This window comes from Euprymna scolopes, chromosome 29, assembly GCF_053919585.1.
Source record: "Euprymna scolopes isolate OS-2025 chromosome 29, ASM5391958v1, whole genome shotgun sequence".
NCBI lineage: Eukaryota > Metazoa > Mollusca > Cephalopoda > Sepiida > Sepiolidae > Euprymna > Euprymna scolopes.
The window spans coordinates 39,919,607-39,937,106 of NC_136510.1; the positions used below are offsets into that span (position 1 = coordinate 39,919,607).

The following is a 17,500-nucleotide window of genomic DNA, read 5'->3' on the forward strand; positions in this document are numbered from 1 at the left end:
ACATTTCTGTAAAAGTCTGAGGACGCTACAGACGGCCCAAAAAAACGGCCGTGTAGCCGAAACAATAATGTAACTTAACAGAAAGATACGGTAATAAAAAATAAAACGCATATTTGCTCTACAACAGTATTGAGCACTTTCTTCAGTTTTTATTAATTACCATCTCCACTAAATATATTATTATTATTATTATTATTATTATTATTATTATTATTATTATTATTAATGTACGTATATTAAAGTTTGCTAAATTTTATCGCTATAAGAAAGTCGATGCTTCAAGTGTCAAATTAGAGACGTTAAAAAGAAAGGCTAAGAAATATTATAAACAAAAATTAACCTCAATTTGCTCTTGAGCAACTCTAGACTTTTACGCTAGTTTAAAATATTCGTAGCTATTAAGAATTTATTTAAATTGCTATCAACCCACGCGTCCGATTTAAATGAATTCCATAACTTAAAAAGAGTTATTTATTTGACAAAGGCGTACTTTTTACAATTGGACATTCTTTATATTTTCTTTGAATGAAGGTTAATTCTATTGAAACTTAGGTCACAAGACAAAACACAAAATGGCGTCCAAATTTGGATCTGAGAAAGTCTTTTTTTTTGTTTTGTTATTATTTCGCCAGGTTTCCAATCATGTGTTTTTGCGTGCTATTCATATGAATCTTTTGTTTAAGATTTTGCATTTTCTCTTGTCTTATAATAAAAAGGTAAATGTATCATAATTTATTTACAGATACATGTGTAATTATTGGAAATAAAAAATTATTAATAATAAAACTCTTCGGCCTAATATTCACATGAATTGGAATATATGCATTGAGGACATTGCCAAGGCTGCTACAAAGAGGGTTGACTTCCTCTACCATGCTAGAAAATTACACACACCAGAGAACCTCCTGTATCTTTAATAAGTAACACTTCGTCCATAAATGAAATATTATAGCTACATCTGGACTGGTGAATCCTCCACTAGTCCCTCACTCTTATACAGAATTTAAAAAAAAAAATGAGTTCCAAGTATAATAGGTCCTGTATTGTCTCAAACTTCTGTCTCATCTCCTCAATATGCCATCCCTGTGCTTGTTTTACGAATACTTTAATGGAATGTGTTCTAATGAAAACAGCACTTGTGTCCCTAGACCGTATATAACCCTGGCTAACCTGTCAAGCAGAAAAATCTCACCCCTTCACTGTTGACGTCCTTAGATGCTGGAAGGCTGTCTACTCTAATAGTTTATTCTCTAGGACTTCTAGACTTTGTTATTTTCTCCCAGTTTTCTGCTTTCCTGACTGCAGAAATATAAATGGAATGTGTACAGACATTTCCCTGATCTCCCCACATTCCCCTGTTAGACATGGTCCCAAATAGTAGGCCCTTGCGTTTCAAGTGGCAATATGTCTTGATCGGGTGAAAAAGAGCGATAAAAGCGGCATTGTTAATAAAGAAGAAAAACCTAAATGTTAGATTGGATGTTTAGTGTACTTTTGGTTAGGAGCTGGACAACGACGGGGGCGATCTAAAAAGGCCACTTTCATACGTTAGATTGGCCTTTTTAAGGCCAAATTTCGTGCATTTGGCCCTTTTTATGAGCACTTTTCAAAGCATAACAGATTAATGAAGGAGCAAGCAGAATATTATATAGATTATTATTATTAGTCGTTGTTATATAGATTATTATTATTAGTAGGTGATTATTATTATTAGTTGTAGTAGATTATTAGTAGTAGTTGTATTATATAGATTATTATTATTATTATTATTATTAGTAGTAGTAGTAGTAGTAGTAGTAGTAGTATTAGTATTATTATTATTAGTAGTAGTAGTAGTAGTAATAAAATGTTGACTCTTTTGTAACGTTATTAAATTGGCAAATTTAATGGGAATCTTAAAAGAAATAGTTCTTTTAGTCTGTTGGGTATCTCCCCTTCCTCCCAAAATAAAAAAAAATAAACTCAACTAAATGCTCTTTGGGGCTGTTATTGAGAGTATACTATGAATATCTTTGTCGTCATTCGGGATATTTTCGGTATTTTTTTCCCATAGAATAAATGTGATATCATATAATGGTTCTTTTGTATATTTGAGATCCTCCGTTTGGGCTATTCAGAATATTTTTCGTGCTGTCTGTAATATACCGAATGTTTTGAAACACAGTTCAAAGACGGTCTACGCAGGTGTTTGTCTGACGAGGTCAGAACGTCAAATTTTATAAACTATGTGAACGGATGAAAACAGCGCGATCAATGAAAGATTTGGTTAGTAAGAAAACGGCCGGCAGCGAGTCCAAAAAACAAAAAACAAAACAAAACAAAAAACAGAAATGCTTCTTAATGATGGGTACGCACCCCTCTTACATAGGGATGCCGTGATCAGAGTTAGATACCAGATTAGTTTTGAATGTGGGGAACACCTAGCTCTACAAAAAGGGGCACTCTGCATTGGAACAGAAATAAAAATTCCCTCAGTGTAGAAAGGTTCTCCTTTACTGACCGAGGATAAAATAATGGAAGTGTAATTTCAGAACAGGTACTACACTTTGCAATATTTATTTGCAGAAATATTAAAAATAAAACATTTATTAGAGCCAATTAGACAGGAGGTCATTTCAAAGTGTGGGAAATGAGTGTCGTTGGTTAGCATCAGTCATAGTTACTAGCAAATGTCTATCCTATTCTTGACTAGAATCATTTAAGTAACCACAATACCACATTCACACTAAAGGTTGATTTGAAATTTTATGTATATATATATATATATAGTCATCCACATACAGTACTGTTTCGCTGTATCTGTGCGGCTAGACAGACAACTACCGCATTGGGTTTGTAAGAGCTCCCCAATCATTTTTAAGTGATAGATCACCCACTGTTTTCCGGTTTGCTCATAATCAAAAACAAACAGATCAGTCTCTAAGTGAGAGTGGAATATTGAGTGGGAGCAAAAAAGAAAATGGATTATGGAGTCTGCAGTGTGGATAGTATCCTAGCCAGAAGGCCAAACTGTCGAGGAGTCTTTTTTTTTATTTAATCTAAACCGAGTGTATTTACTGCTTTCCTTGCCATCGCAGAAAGATGTGACACAAGATTGGTAGGAAGAGTGGTTTATTCTAAATAGCCATAAACGAACCACTCTGTATTCTTCGATAGGGGCGCCCCAGGAGATTGAAAATAAACCAATTGCTCTTTAAAGACAGGTCATACCTCACCTCTACAGAATAAGGCCATTGGTGCTACTAGATCAGGCTGTGTCAAGATATTGTTTCCTGGCCTAAAATGCACCAAACATGGATGCTACTGTTTTTCTCTTTCCCTTTGCAAAACTCAACCATGTTCTGCGAAGTAAAACAAACAAACAAAAAAACAAAAACAAAAGCAACAGTTTTACTCTCCAAAACAACAAAATCAAACAGAATGTATAAATATTTGAAGATAGAAGGATTTATAGAAGCAATTACCCATCGTCAACCAGAATGCACATCCGGGTGAGCTGTTTTCCTCTTTACCTATGCTAAACTGATAATATTTTTAATGGTGATGCAACGAGAATCAGGTGAAAAGTTGTTTCTGACATTGCGATTTTAGAAAAGAGCGGGGGAAAGATATAGGTGCGCTTAAAATGAGGAATAATCACTACATGGCACTCAATGGTGTTCCGGTTGGAGTGAATATCGGAAATAACGGGTGCAATTAACTGTGACGTGTCTTTCCGAAGTAGAAAAACCCTCTACTTACACTACTACCCTGTAATCATTACTATCACCGACATAATTACCTTAAAGGAAATTAGTCAAAAACAATTGGTTTCACTTCACCTTTTCGTTTGTGGTCTTTTTTTTTTTTTTTGCACACGCATCACCACATTATCAAGGCCAAGAAGCCACTCGAGGATAAGGGTTACAGAGTGTACAGTAGAAATTGAACAATATAGTAATCATTAATAATGAAAATTCGGTAAATTTGATAACTTATATGGAACGGCTCATCAAGAACTTATTTACGTTGAACTTGAAGACAACCATATTCTAGTCAGCCGGAAAGCAGGAAAATGGAAGACAATTCCACAGGCGTGCAGTTCTAAGAAAGAAGCTTTTTTCATGGAATTTACGTTTAGGTTTAGGCACAGATAAAGAGTGGGGAGATTCTTGATAGTGTTTTCAGATAGACGAGTGTTTCTTGTGAAAGTTAGGCGTGGGGGGACCATAGACTGAAGTTCAGTCGAACACTTTCCATGAAAATAACGATACATCAGAGACAAACTCGCAACATCTTTTCTGTGAGATAGAGGTTGCAGGGAAGAGAAAAGGACATCTCCTACGAGGCTACGAAGTCTATTTTGAACTCTATCAAGGCAGGACAAGTCCTTTCTACCAGCTCCTGCCCAGATGTGGCAACAGTATTCCATCCTTGGACGTACCTGGCTCTTATATAGATAGAGAATTGTATCAGCAGTGAGATATCTACCGGATCGATAGAAAGATCCCACCATTTTTCCAGCGGCCTTGGCAACAGATTTGATGTACGTGTTCCATTTAAGATCAGGAGTAATGGTCAAGCCCAGAAGCTTGTCAAAACTTAAGGCCTCCTGAAGACGAGAGCCATTCATTTCAATTGATGCCAGATGTGGATCAGAATGTTCATGATGTAAAGAGAGAAGCTTGGTTTTAGATGCATTAAAAGTAACCAGCCACTCTTTTCCCCATTGTACTACGTGCTTAAGATCAGAGGAGAGAGAATCGGAGAGAATTTGGTCGTTTACTGCCTTAGATGTGTTACCATAAATGGTAGTGTCGTCAGCATAAATGTCTACAAATGATGTAAGGTCTATTTGCGTTAAAAATCTACTCTCTATAAATAAAACAGTAGATGTATGTATTTGTGTGTGTATGTCTGTGTGAAAATATTTAACCGATCAACTCTTAAACTACTGGTCACATAAAACTGAAATCAACGGTAAATAGTAATCATTAAGGCTATGACAAGAGAATATGCTTTTCATTATTTTGACGCTCGAGTATATATCATTTAATATCTTATGCGTTTTTAGATAGAGTTATGCGGTTTTCATGTGATTAACTATGTCTAACTGTGTCGGATATTTACTCGAGAGTCAAAACAATGAAAAGAATATTCTTTTGTCATCGCCCTAGTAATCATACACCAAGATTGGTTAAGGACGGAAAAAGTATTTGTTTTGATGGGAGAACAACGCGTATAAAAATATGTCGGCAAGCTGAAAATCAAAATATCCATTCCAACTTGCTGACATATTTCTATTACTTTTGCGCATGCGTAGATTGATTCATAGCTTGAAGTGATTTCATTATAAATCTCTTTTATCCATCTGTCGATAGCTCAAATAGTAGGGAACGTCGCTGGAGCGCTAAATGTTTTGGTTTCGATTCTAACTGATGGCACTCAAGTATTATGTTTTTATTTAAATCAGTACTATATATATCTCCATCTGTTTCATAGTTCTATATTTCATTTTTACGCTAATAGGATCCTTTGCATACTGGGTTTTTTTAAATACTTTACAAGCAAAATGTCTTTATGATTTTGCTAACTCCTTTTCTCTGACGAGGAGGAAAGTATTTCTGCGAAACTTCGCGGATTAAGGATTTTCGCTTTTATTTGTGTTTCCTTTTCGAATGATAAATATGTTTTTAACTCTTACTAAAGTTTTTCTCAACATATTTTATTTAACCTATGTATACTTATATATATATATATATATATATATATATATATATATATATAGAGAGAGAGAGAGAGAGAGAAAGAGAGAGAGAAAGAAAGAGAGAGAGATAGATAGATAGATAGATATGTATACTTATATATATATATATATAAATATATATATATATATATATAGAGAGAGAGAGAGAGAGAGAGAAAGAGAGAGAGAAAGAAAGAAAGATAGATGGATAGATAGATAGATAGATAGATAGATCAGTATATAAAACTAATAGATATAAAGGGATTATGAGTAAATAAGAACGTAAATGTATATAAAAAAAAAAGCAAGTGAATCATAACAAAGGACACCTTACCTAATGACTCTTCCTTCAAACTCCTCGCCCTAACATTCATTGGCAATATGAGCTGGAACAAATATATTAAGGACATTAGGACATTGCGAAGGCTGCTGCAAAGAAGATGGGATCCCTATATCAAGCTAGAAAACTACTCACACCTGAGAGTATCTTGTAACTCTACAAGGCCGCCATTCGCCTATGCATGGAGTATTGTTGCCACTTCTGGGTCGGTGCATCTACCACTAGCCTCTCCCTCTTGGATAGGGCCCCAATAGTTTCCAATATAAGGTCCCACTTTGTCAATTAAGCTGCCCCATCGCCGCAATGTTGCATCTCTGTGCCTGTTTTACTTTATTTTTTTTTTATTTTAATGGAATATGCTCTGATGAACTCGTTTCACTTGTGCCCCCTCGACGTGCATATCCCCGACAAACCCGCTTAGCAACAAAGTCTCACCACTTCACTGTTGAGGTCCCTAAATGTCAGAAAGCTTTCTATTCTCATAGTTTCTTCCCTGGCTCTACTGATATGCAGAAGTTTAAATGTAATGTAAACCAACATCTTGCTAACGTTTCCTAGGAACGGTCTCAAATAGTAACCCTTAACCTCCAAGTGGCGATATGCCTTGTTAGGGGTGAATGTGAGTTAAAAAAAAAATCAAAAGTGTAGTTCACTTAGTGCATTGGTTTTTCAAAACCTCACCTGACCTTGTGTCTCATCTTCTGCAAAGCGAATAAATAAACACACTTAATATGTACATATTGGAAATTAAAAATAAAACATTATTTAATAGGCAATAAGGTCATAAAAAGAAATAGAACCATTCGCGCCCTATCCAGTCTTGATAGAGTTCAAAACCAGCTTCGAAACCAAGTAGACGATACCCTTATCATTCTTTGTAACCTCTTTCCCATAGAAGAGCTGTTGCCGGCCTATCTCTGCTCTATCGTTATTTTTATAGCAGGTGCTCGGCAGAACTCCAATCTATGATCCCCCTTGCCAAACTTTCACAAAACACTCGACTAGCTGCAACCACTGTAAATGATCTTCCCCACTCTCTATATGTACCTAAATGTAAACGAAGATTCCATGAACAAAGCTTCTTTTCTAGAACCGCCTGCCTGGGGGACATTGTTCCGCTGTCCCGCTTCCAGGTTGAATACAACATATTAGACTTCAAATACAATGTAAACAAGTTCTTGTTGAGCCGTCCCTATAAATAATAAAATTCTACCTAATTTACACTATTACCTTCCATTCATTAACCTTTACCCTCAAGTGGCCTTAAGGCCTTGGTAAGTGGTGATTCCCAAGTAAAAAATATATATTTCAAACCAAATTTAGTGTTGTTGGCGACTACACCGGTGATGAATACGATATAATAACCATTATATTTGCCGTAATAAAAATTCACCCACATCCTCCGCTCATCTTTTTAAATTACAAAAATAAAATAAATAAGAAATCAAAATAAAACACGTATGTAAAAATAAGTTTTGAAGCCATCCATCCAACGCAAAGAATAAACAATTTAAAATAATGTTCATCGATATATTTCGGCGAAGAAACTTGCTCTTATCAAGATTTCTTCTCTCTCTCTCTCTCTCTCTCTATCTATCTATCTATCTATCTATCTATCTATCTCTCTGTGTCTCTCTCTCTATCTCTCTCTCTCTCTCTCTCTCTCTCTCTCTCTCTCTCTCTATATATATATATATATATATATATATATATATATATATATATATATATATATACCCAATTTACATTATTACACAACCATCTTACATTCATTAACCCTTATCGTCGAGCGGCCTTCAAGCCTTGATAAGTAATGAGGCCTAAGCAAAAAAATAAATAAATAATCAATAACTAATAACAATAGAATTGGCCGACAGACTGTCTATGATTTTTTCGAGAGAGATTTAAAATGATACTTCAGAAGAAACATTAACGCATTTTTATACCTCATTAGACTTATTACCATCATCCGATTCTAGTCAATAACAAACGGGAACGGAAGACAGAAAGCTAAAGCACTTGATTCAAGAACATTAAAGCCGGTAGAGAACAAGCATACAGCCAATTGAAAAAGAAGGTAGTTTTTGGTGATTATATTTTTACATAAAAAAAAAATACGTAAAATGTTACGTGGCATAAAGTTTGGTAATTTCATCGTTTAAGATGAGAAATGTTATTGACATTTTTACTTCAAAACAACTCAATTTGTATTAAAATCATGACTGATGATATTATCTTGAGTACAAACCACCCATAACAAATATCAGCTCTTTACTGAATTACCCACAATAATAATATTAAAATTACACATGGCGTTATATATATATATATATATATATATATATATATATATATATATATATATATATATATATATATATATATATATATATATATTTCGACATAAGAGCTCCGCAACAACAACTAAGCTGCTTGGAAATCTACACAGATCCACACAGACGTTTTTTTTTTATCAGTGCAATAGAAAGTCAACTTCTTGGACGTCACCGATGATTTAGCTACAAACTATACATTAAAAGAAAATACAAAAAAGGACGTCACCGATGATTTACCTACGAACTATACATTAAAGAAAATACAATCTCCACATATATCCACCCACGCTCCAATCACTCACCCTCTATTATTAAGCATATACCTACACCAATCGAACGTAGAATAAATAATAACTCCTCCAATGAGGAAATAGTCAATAGATACAAGAATACTTATAACAATGCGCTCAAAAACAACGGATTAAAAAAAAAAACAACGACATTAAATACAATAGAAGCAATATAAATACGAATAGATCTAATAATCGAGGTAGAAAAATAAGCTGCCCCCTTCAACCTAATGGTAAAAAGAAACTTGGGAATAGGCTCTTTCATCTTATAGATAAAGACTTCCCTCCTAGCAGTGCACTACATAAGACCTTTAATAAAAACACCGTAAAACTTAGCTACAGCTGTACTGAAAACCTAGAGAGAATCATAAAAAAGCACAATAATAAAATAAGAAGGAAATATAATCCAACAACAGGCATTAATATTAATGATAACGGAAAGACTTGCAATTGCGAAAAACCGACCGAATGCCCACTAAGCAAGAATTGCCTCACATCTTCACTGGTATACCAGGCTAGAATATGCACCGTGGAAAACACAGAAATAGACGAATTCTACATAGGCAGCACCTTAATGACATTGCAAAACAGATTTTATGCCTATACACCGTCAATGAATAATAATGCATATACTACAGCCACCTCACACTCAGTCCAATACTGGAAATTAATCGAGGCGAACAAAACATGCTTAGTCGAATGGAAAATACTTAGGAAGGCTAAAACATGTAGTTCATTAACTTCACCCTGTTACCTATGTTTAGCTGAGAAACATGAAATTATTAGTTTTAAGGACCGTGATAAATTATTAAATATAAAAGTAGAATCGGCTATAAGCTGCAAACATTTGGTGACTACGTTTTAATAAGTTGTAAGAAACAAATAGTGATCCCTCCATAGTAGTAACACTACAACTCATAATCCTCACTCTCAATATCTTAATTAATTGATGAATGAACCAAGGTATGAGGTGAAAGGATGCAGAGTAACCCCGATATACCACAAATTAATAACTATACTTACTATAAACCGATACGCCTCTAATTAATAACACTCACTGAAAAACGCCAAAGAAGAGGCTAGCATAAATAACTTAGCTAAATTAAGAGAGAAGCCATCCTTTCGTCATCCCTCAGCACCATCTCAAGAGTCACCATTTAATACTAAACTAAATGAACAGAAACATAATTTACCACTAACTGAATAAAAGTGAGTACACTTTGCATACGTAATAATTAAACATCCCAAAACGATTAACTAAAATAACCTCTGGGTCTGCCACGCTTATAATTGGAGTGTTCATATATACCCACAAGAAGTATTATCGTAAAGCGATAAGAGAGAAGCCATCCTTTCGTAAAGCGATAAGAGAGAAGCCATCCTTTCGTTATCCCTCAGCACCATCTCAAGAGTCACCATTTAATACTAAACTAAACGAACAGAAACATAATTTACCACTAACTGGATAAAATTGAGTACACTTTGCATACGTAATAATTAAACATCCCAAAACGATTAACTAAAATAATCTCTGGGTCTGCCACGCTTATAATTGGAGTGTTCATATATACCCACAAGAAGTATTATCGTAAAGCAGCGCTACATTAGGAAACCAACTACGTAACTGACCTCAAACGATAACTAAGTACTCCAACTAGAGAACTCTAGAAACGAAATATTCCACAAATATAGATAAATATATGCTATTATACACCAGTTTGCAGGCGTATGGTCTGAAGAACCTATCTTTAAAACGAAGCATATAAATCTATCAAATAAATACATATTCTAGTATTGGGGAAAGAATAAACATCCCAAATGAAACATTGAAATCAAGTTTATATATAGATATAAAAACCTTTGCTACGATAATTACCTTTAACACCGCGGAATAGGAGAAAATATAACAACGGATATACCAGCTTTATTTCAATTATATATATAAGCCAATATATGTTTAACTAACTGTTAATTTGACCATATGCACATGTATCTTATAAATAAACAAACAAATAAAGAAAGAAAGAATTGAAAACTAGAAAGAAATGAACGAATAAAAAGCGATGAATAGAATAAAATATAAATAAATAAGTATATAAATGAATAAATGAAAAATAAAAGTTGTGAATAGGAAAATGAAGTCTCCACCAGAAAAGAAAAAAACAACCATAAAAACCTAAGATAGGGATGTAGCGAAGATAAAGGTATAATATTACTTCGGATCAAAGCGAAAACTTAGACCAATAAACAACCGCCAAGTTAAAAGAATACTAACACTTCCCTACTGCGATGGCTTAACCATACGAAATCCCCTCCCTCCTCAACCCTACTCCTTTCGCCACACTTCCCTCGAAAACTCCTATTGCTCACATTCACAAAGTATATACCCCACTTTCTTCCAGAATGTAAACCATGCCCTAATATTTTATAAAAACTAATATAACTTTGACTACCGTTTCAATATCGATTCTTTTCTGGTCTGATGTGTTATCCTTGAATTGGGATTTCACTGAAACATGTATGCACATATGTAACCAATAATATTTGTATAATAAACCTATATACCAACTCTCTCCTGAACTGAGCACTCTTTAATAATCACGCGAGTTTCTTTGGATTTACATATAGATAACCAATCGATACTACTATATCTATATATATATATATATATATATATATATATATATAGAGAGAGAGAGAGAGAGAGATAGATAGATAGATAGATAGATATACAGAGAGAGAGAGAGAGAGAGAGAGTGGGAGAGACAGACAGACAGACAGGCAATAACAGAGAGAGGGAGAGACAGACAGACAGACAATAACAGAGAGAGGGAGAGAGAGACAGAGAGACAAAGAGAGGGAGAGTAGTTTGAAATAAATAAAATTACAGTGAAGCTTTGGAGGATGCATATAACCCTAACCAGCTCGATAGAGCAGGGCAAAAAGTCGGTACAAACTACCCACCCTGCCGATCTAATCTTCGAGGATGTATCCTGGACCGTTATGAATTTTATGCCTCTGTGCAAAGCTATATTCTTGTCTCACCCCATATGAAAACTTGGCGGAGACATATGGATGCAAAAAAAAAAAAAAAAAAAAAATAGAATATACGCATACCAGCTTATTATCCTTTGATATTTGTAGCTATGTAAGGTTTTTATATTGCTAGTTAAGGGGTCATTTTAGCTGTAAAGCCTTCTGCAAGAGGAGTGAGGAGAAAAGGAAACACAGGGGATAGCAGGCTGCAATAGAGCTTTCGCAACTAGATACCATCTACTTCTGTGGCATTGTCAACAGGGTCTGTGAATCCAAGATAGGCATGCACAATCACAATAAACGCTTTAATTGATCAACGGAATAACATTAAGCATAAAACTTCACTGTCGCCCGAGAGAGACGGGTGCAAAATAAAAATACCCTTTTTCTGTTCCCTGTCTTTTTGCTCAGTGAAGCTATATGTAACAGAACTCAGACGCACGTATGCAAAGACATGCGAAATGACGTCACCGGTAGGCAAAAAAGAAAGACTATAAAAAGGACGATCACGTAAGAGCCGTAACGAGATAGAACGCGTGGCGGGAGAATGAGGAAATAAATGCCGTTGTTGAGCGAAAAAAGGGGTTTGTATTACTGTACACATAGATTCGAAAAAGTTGTCAAAAAACAAATATATAACAATTAAATGTTATCAAAGGAAAGATAAGTTACTTTTCTGCCAAACTGGATATATTTTTTGTGTTTTTATTCAATGTAACATATTCATTCAGCTCGAAAAACATACAGTGTTTACCGATGTATTCGAAAATTCAAGATGGCGTCTCACACCCTCTTTAACACCGTAAGTTTGGAAAAAGGTGTTATAAATAAAAAAAAACTATACAAAATACTATTAAAAACCCGCCGAATATATGTCAACCTATGTCACGGTAACATATATTGAGTGAGTTTTTAACAGTATTTTATCCAGTTTTTTATTTATAACATCTTTTCCCAAACTTACCGTGTTAAAGAGAGAATCAGACGCCATCTTGAATGTTCCAATACATCGGTAAACACTGTATGGTTTTCGAGCTGAATAAACATGTTACATTGAATAAAAACACGAAAAATATATCCAGTTTGGTAGAAAAGTAACTTATCTTGCCTTTGATAACATTTATTTGTAATATATTTGTTTTTTGACAACTTTTTCGAATCTATGTGTACAGTAATACAAACCCGAAAAAAGCAAGTTGAAGTTAGTTCAAATGCTTTGTCTACTTTGCGACTGAAGTTACAACGCGTTGAGTAACGTTATATGTATGGTTTTATACCGTAGCACCTTTCACGTACGTACGTACGTACGTGTCTCACGGTTTCCAGATTGTAAATTATTCGATCGAGACATCCTTTTTATTATAAAAAAAGAGGATAGAAGGTGATAACTAGGGCTAGGACAACAGCATATTCTTTTTATTGTTTGACTCTCGAGTGCGTATCCGTTGGTATCTTATATGCTTTTATATAGAGTGATGTAGTTCTCGGTTGATTAACTGTGTCGGATATATACTCGAGAGTCAAAACAATGAAAACAATTTGCTGTTGTCATAGTCCTAGTGTTAAATTAGTATTTTGATACGTAAATTTGTTGTTCGTAGTATGTTATCACCTTCTAGCCTCCTTTTTAATAAATAGGATCTCCCGATCACCGAAGAGGCAATGTAAAAAGAAACATTTTAAATATATATGTTTTTAAAATGATGTCGCTTTTGGACCATTCTTGAAACTAAGAGATACCTTCTTGGTCTTCTGGATAGGATCCAAAGGTAGTATTTGTTCTGTCTAAAGATGATATAATAATCTGGCGGGGTTTCCGTTAGCGTCGGGCGTCCATACAATGGAAATATGTCACAGACTCATATAAGGATGCTGGAGTTAACCCGTAATAACCAGATATATTCTGACACTACATTAACCAGATTACTTAGATAAATACTTTTACGGTTTTACCAAAGGGGTTATAATAATATCGCGGGGTCTCCACTCACACTGAACGTCCACAAAATGCCCAGCAGCAAACATTACATATAAAAAATGCTGCTGTGAAATTTCCACAGACTCCGCTAGTATGTATAAATAAAATAGATTTAAAATAGAGAAAAAAAACTGTAATCCCGTTTTCTTTTTACCTAACGAAGCCTAAAGACCGGATACATCATTATAATCTTTATTACAAGTCAAAAACATTGAGTATGAATAAAACAGACGATATTATCCATATAATAATTAATGAATAATGATTATCAGTTTTAAAATACTGACTGCTATTACGTTTTCAATAATGTTAGATTGGTGCAAAAATAATGTCGTTTATATATATATCTTCTTCTTCTATATATATAAAAGGCAAAATGTGTGTGACCATTTCGTGTATGTCTTCAAAAGGCTTTTCGATCACACGCTCCCGGGGTCGTTACTATCGCTTACAACTGTTTATATGGGTCCTATATCATAATATGTAGGATTTGGGAACGCGGGTCGTATCTAGATTTATTTACGTCGACTTTTATGAGATTCGCGCTATTTCGGTTTGTGCCCGGTTCGTCCTGCATTTTAGTATAAATACAGTGAAAAACGTTGTGTTCTCGGCTTTTGCTCTGCTTTCCCCCCTTCCCACCATCATCTGGGGTGAAGTGAAAACTAAAAATAACGATCGCGCGATGACCTCATTTAGCGTCGACTTGTCAATCAAACCTCTTTTAGCTTTATAAGCTTTAACTTAACACGCTAATCAATTATTCTCACTCGTGGTCGAGACCGTTAAGTAGTTGGCATTGGTTTCCATCTCCGCGTCAAAGCTTCCGGTATCAATCCCTCCTCCCGACCAAACGTTTTTTTTTTTTTATTACTTCGCTTATTCTTTAGTTTACCATACACATGTTTATTTATGCCATTTTTTTTCCGTTTTGGTTTTGGATTTTTTTTTTTACATCGTCTTTTTTATAATATTTAAGCAGGATTATTAATTACCCCCCCCCCCCTCCATACACGCACCTACAAACACTCGGGCAACGCCGGGTACCCCCCCCTAGTATATATATATATATATATATATATATATATATATATATAGGTGGATTTCAAAAAACGACATATTTATTGTACCAACCTAATAATAAAAATGTCACTAAGTATTATTGTTTTTTCGCATCTTAAGTGTTATTCTCACAACGTTTCGGTCGATGTAACCTCCGACCTTCTTCAAATGTATCTTGTCAACTTTCTGTCAAGAAATGTTCTGATGCTACACTTCACCTTTTCTGCACTTGGTCAGTGGAGTAGAAATCTTTCATGACAAGTTTTATTTTTGTTCCTATCCAGAGTGCCCCTTTTGGGGGAGCTGGATCCCCCCTCAAAGAAACGACCTTGTGTCGAACTCTGCCCTCGTGGGGAGGCAAGTAAATAGGAAGATGGGATTCATTACGGAATTCCGAATGAAACTTTATTTGATCCTATCAAGGACCGGTGGCGTAACGGATAAAGTACTAAGCAAATTCACTTCTGGGTTACATTCTTCTGGAGGCTGAACGTTCAATCTTTAGTGGATCAACTAGCACTAACATGAGAAAATGTATGACTATCGACCCACCTCCCCCTTCTTCCAAATCAATTAGGCATGTTTATCTCCCATCGTTGGAAGGTGTCACACAAGGTCCGGAAAATGGGATTTGAAAAGCAGGCGCCGTAGAAGAAGATTCTGGCCTAAGAAAAAGAAATGCCGGGATCGTCCCGTCAGAATTCCTCGGTAGGGGCGCCTCAGGCGAGCAGCAATAAACTAATCAATTTTCAAAGGGTGAAATGGGAGAGTGGACTTTTCAGAACTGTACGAGGACAATAGAGAACCATACCTCAGCCAACAGAATGACATACAATAGACACAGAAAATGGAACCGCTTCCAGTAACTACAAGCCCATAACCTGCTTACCAACCATGTGGTAAATCTTATCAGAACAACTGAGACAACAAATTTATCAGTCCCTCAATAATCGTGGACTACTTCTTGAAAAACAAAAACGATTCAAAAAAAAAAAAAAAGAAAAAAAAGAGGAACGCATGGTCTATTATGCATAGACCAAAAGATAATTAAGGAGGTAAAACGTAAAAAAAAATAACATAGCCATGGCATGATTCGACTACTAAAATCGATAATCGAAATAATCTGGTAAAAGAAGGAGCAGGTGATTTTGACCAAAGTTAACACCTTACACAGCCTAACATCAAAAGTGCATTCGAGAAGTTTTCTTACCGCACAAGCCGGAAGGGCAGACCTATAAACTTAACAGTAAGTTATTTGATATGAGAGGGGCACGTTCGAAATGAATGTTTCTGGTTAAAACGTTTTTCATTTTCATTAAATTTGACGTTTTCATTATAAACATAAATTCAATCCATTATCACCATACAAGAAGTAAAGCCAGGCATATAAAATCAGCACTAGTTTCTTTGATATGACAGGGGCGCGTTCTAAATGAACTTTTTTGTTTAGAGCATGATTGAAGCGTGATACTTGAGTTTTGCATCTTAAACTTTTAATTCAAGCCGTTTTCTATAATATAAATCTCACCTGTCTGTTTAAATGTATGTTATGTATGTTTGTATGTCTGCCTAAAACTTTGGACAGAGGCGATGGATTTTCACGAAATTGGTATCATTTTAAAGCTCGACTCTTCGGACGACAAATATCGAAAAATTGGCAAAAAATATTAATTCCTTTACCCTCAACTGGACAGGAGGGAGTCGCTTTTTTGCCGATATTTTCGAAAGTTATCCCCTCTTTTCGATTGTTTAGCCTTAATTTTAACCTACGTCACTTCCGGTTTAGTGATAGGCGCAACAACACAGATGTCACTTTTTTCACGGTCTTTTCCTTCTTCGCAGTACGGATTCGAGCCTGCCTGCCCACTACTCCCCCCCCCTTTTTTGCCTCAACACACACCTCCACACACCCCGGTCAATGGCGGCCATCCAGGCTAGTTATATATAAAAAATAATAATTTTATAAAACCAGCAGTAGATTCCGTACAGTGCAATTGAGAATACGATGTATTGTGGACTAAGTGACTTCGAGGAGGTATGTGAATCTTCCTCTCGATGTGAAGCATTCATTGATCATCATTCAATCCCGAGCAACGTCGGCTTTAATTAGTTGCATATAGTTGTGAACTTGTAATTTTTCTTTTGATTGCATGAGATCTCTAGTTTTCTATGAGATGAGCGCGTTTGGACACATATTCAGTGGTTTTTGTTTTATAGAAAATCGATATGAATGTGTAAACGTGAGTGCGCATGGGAGGAAGAGGGTTGGAGAGAGAAAATAAAAGGGACACGGAGATGCATGTTTCTAAACGAGACTTGTTTCGCGTCTGTCCGGTTTTATTCTGTACGATCGGTCGAATAACCTCGGGAGGACATTCAAGGAGGAGACGCAATTCGCGTCCTAGGCGAAGGTGATTGAAGAGGGTTCCATATTGATCATGACGTCACAGGCGGGTCAACCAATGGCGAGCAAGTATCGCTCGTTCAGCCTATTGTATTTGTAAATGAAAGCGAGAAACAGTGACGAGAGCGAAAGCAAAAGAGAGAGAGAGAGAGAAAGAGAGAAAGAGAAGAAAAAGAAAGGAAGAAAGAAAAAAAGAAAGCGAGAGAAAGGGAGGAAAATGTTTATAATGTTTATTCTTTTGAATAGATTATTATGAGACTTCACACTGTGACAGAAAAAAACATGATGTCGTCGTTGTGAACACAAGCATTACATCCGATCAGTACGGT

General features: G+C 35.4%; 1 protein-coding gene across 3 annotated transcripts in view; it reads right to left on the reverse strand.

Moving 5' to 3' along the window:
- Positions 1 to 17,500, reverse strand: part of LOC145252612 (major egg antigen-like) — a 172,937-nt gene that overhangs the window by 102,585 nt on the left and 52,852 nt on the right. Inside the window, exon 3 of one of the 3 annotated variants that reach the window (XM_080112324.1) lies at positions 6,060 to 6,111. The exons of the other annotated variants lie outside the window; for them this stretch is intronic. The gene's annotated coding sequence lies outside the window, so the exon portion shown is untranslated. The remainder of the gene's footprint in view (positions 1 to 6,059; positions 6,112 to 17,500) is intronic. 3 annotated transcript variants of the gene reach the window in all.